At 52.4% G+C, this 3,283-nt stretch overlaps 1 pseudogene; it reads left to right on the forward strand.

The window, feature by feature from the left end:
• The first annotated feature begins 1,600 nt into the window (after positions 1 to 1,600).
• LOC101649765 lies at positions 1,601 to 2,944 on the forward strand (annotated as a pseudogene).
• Positions 2,945 to 3,283: the final 339 nt, after the last annotated feature.

Here is a 3,283-nt window from a genome sequence, read left to right on the forward strand (position 1 = left end):
TTAGGCCTGGGTCTTCCTAAAAGCATGGTCTTCACCTCTTTTTACATTGCTTTCTGTGCTCACGGATTGCTGTCAAGTTGAAAATGGTAAATGACCCTTCAGCCTTCGCTGAGAAAGATTATCTATTCAATTAATGGCCCATAAAATGATTTAGGCAGAAGACAAGACTGCAGTTTCTTCTTCCAAAGGAGAAAGATGACACTGTCTTAATTTGCCAAACTTCAAGCTTTTAAAAGATTATAGGAAATATAAACTATCGCTTGTATAGGAAGGTAGAAGTCACAAGAGGAAATCAGAGCTAAAAGTCAGAGAATAAGTAGAAATAAATTCAGAAGAGGAAATACTCCCCTGGTTCCTTTCTGTGAATGCTTCTGCCTCTTTTGTCTTAAGTAGAGCAAACTTTTATATGGAATGAGGTAAGCACTCCTTCTATGTGCTTAAACATTAAATGTAAACCGGGAAACAGACAGTGATGAGCGTAATTAGTGTCAGGGACTGAACACGTAAAAACGTTGAGATGGAAAATGCTTTGGTATATCCTTCCCACACGCAAAAAAGTGAACTATAGAATAATTATGAATCTGGTTTCATCATGGGGTATATACAAGGTCTTTTGCTCTGTACCACACGCTGTGAGTGAGTTTAGGTGTGTGCTGATGGCACCCACGCGGCCTATGGTGAGCCTGAGTACCACAATGCCGGGCTGTGGCCTTGGGGAGAGCTGGGCCGCTTCTCCCGGTGGCCAGGCTGCATTGTGTCTCGGTGGATGACTGGCTGAGCCAAGCAGTCTGAGGCTCCCGCAGAGTCCTGCGGGTTCAGAGCCGGCAAGTTCTTATTTGGGTTGGCTTGTGTCCGGAAGCTGATGCCACCGAGCTCCTTCTGCGGGTTCTGCCGGGCCCGTGCAACAGGCAGCCCAGGAGCCTCCAAGCGGCTTCCAAGTCCTGCAGGGGGCCAGCAGCCGTGCAGGGAAGCTATTCCCAGAACCAACCAACATCGAATGAGTCCTTGGGCCTGGAGGCGCCAGAAGAGGAGAAGAATCCCTACCGAGAGGTTCACACGTGGGATGAGCTGCCTGTGCGCCAACCCCACCCACCCCAAAGCCCCGGAAAAGCACAACCGTGGTCCCAGGTCCAGGGGATCACTGATGAATGCAGCCGGTGTAGGAAGTGCCGGAACATTGAGGGCCGGTACCAGGACGGCAACGATGGCTGTCCGTCTTGCAGCACTATCTGCCTCGGGGGACGCCAGGAACAACACCTGATGCAGGTGCTTCCGTGGGGAGCGTGTGGCTCTCTTGGTGGGACCGGCCGCTGGCGAAGACCCCCTGGAACTGCTCCGTGGGTGGGCACCTGGGCTCCAGGTGCTCTTTGCCAACAAACACTAGCAGGAATTTGACCCGCCGCCGCAAGTTTCACCTCCTGAGAGGCAGCCCATCCGGCAGCCCATCCGGTGGTGTGGTCCCTGTTTGATGGGTTTGCCACAGGGCTGCAGGTGCCGAAGGATGTGGGCTTCCAGGTGGATCACTCCATGGCCGCAGAGGGTGTGAGGACCCATCCCCATGGGCATGGTCGGGACCTGGGGAAGATCATGGACGTCAGCAATGGCGGCAGCACCACCCAGAAGTAGGTCCAAGAGTGGGGCCAGTCCCTGCAATGGTGATTGGGGACAGTCCCTGCAATGACCTTTCCATCGTCAACCCTGCCCTCAAGAGACTCTAGGAGGGCACTGGCCGACTCTTCTTTGAGTCCTGCTGTTAAGGTATGGAGATATAGGGACAGAGTTGTCCCTCCCAGGCCTGCAAAGGCCCCCATAGAGGAGGCTGGAAAGAAATCAGGCAACCGTTGAATACCTACGAAGACCCCAAACTAAGCATGCCCACTGAAGCCCACGAGCCAGGGGAAGGTACAGCTGGGCAGGCCAAACTAGGCTCAGGCTCATAAGCTCACCCAGGTGGGCTTAACCTAGCCAATGAGGTCAACCAATATCATCAATCTCCTCTCCCAGCCGGGGATTTGAAATATCCTGGCGTGGAAAGGCCTCGCTCTTTCACCTCGCTCCTGGTCATTGGCAGGTCGGAGGGTGGGGCACACACGCCACCAGCACGTGCCCCCTCAGGGCCCAGATCCCCCTCAGGGCCTGCACAGGGCCCACAGACGCTCTTGCGCCCTTCCTCTCTGTCCTTCTTGATTTCTTGCCTCTTGTGCCTTCAACCCCTTGGTCCCTGGGATTTCCCCTACTCCCAGTTCCGAACACGTGGGTGCTCTTTTCCGTGTGGTTGTTCTGGCCCAGTTGTGAACCCTTTGAGACCATAAAACCTGAAATTTGTCCTGTCCTTCATAAAAACCCACTTGGATTACAAAATGGGCTTCGGCATGAGTTCTTAAAGCATGCGAAGCCAAGAACCGAAGTATTACCCACTATAGAAACCTAATAGCGCCTCCTCCTGCATGCTGTGCTGTCCCCGGAGGGAGGCAGCTGCTCCTTCTTCTGGCTCTTTGAGAGTGTGGTGGCCAGGGGCGTTAGGGACAAGAGGGGCATATCGCAATGTCCAACCCTGTGATGATTGATACAAACAAGTGTCAGCAGCACACAGGGCCCGCTGTTTTGAGGTAACCTTCTCGGTAGGAACAGGCCATTGGCACCACTGTGAACGATAAGCTGGAGCATGGCAGAAAGCCAAGTTCGCAAAGTAAGGACTGTTGATTACTAGGTCAAACTCCATGAAGTGGGGCAAGGACCGGCAATTCCCGTCTTCCTGAGCGAGAACGAGGACATTATGTGGTGCCCTGACATGGAAAGGGAGTTTGACATCTGTGTCCATTCCACCAATCCAGGTCTCCAACAGGAGCCGCTCGGCGAGCGGAAACTGCTGGGCAGGTCGTGGGGTGCGCCAGTCATCCACCACCTCTCTGCTCCACGGAAGGAGTATTTTGCTTGTGTGTAAGGGGCATGAGGGCAAACTGAGGTAGCAATAAAAGCTAAACAAACATCAACCACAAAACCAAAATCCCAGGAACATGAGGATGGAGAGAGAAGGATCACCACCCAGAAAAGAAAAAGGAATTTTAAAACACAACGAAAAACAAAGCAGGGATGCAGAAATTACTGAAGGGCTGCAAAGAGGGTTGGACACCATCATCTGAGCTTTTCAATGTTAATGCTCCCAGTTCTATTAACAAAACAAAACAACAACGACAAAATCAGAAACCAAGCTCCTTCTCCTTCCCACCACCACCCCCTTTTCATTTCTGGTCAAACCTTTTGTTTTCTACTCTTTCCAGAC

The sequence above is a fragment of the Echinops telfairi genome, unplaced genomic scaffold (genome assembly GCF_000313985.2).
Source record: "Echinops telfairi isolate 266 unplaced genomic scaffold, ASM31398v2 ScPeMD7_1;HRSCAF=3_0, whole genome shotgun sequence".
Classification (NCBI taxonomy): domain Eukaryota; kingdom Metazoa; phylum Chordata; class Mammalia; order Afrosoricida; family Tenrecidae; genus Echinops; species Echinops telfairi.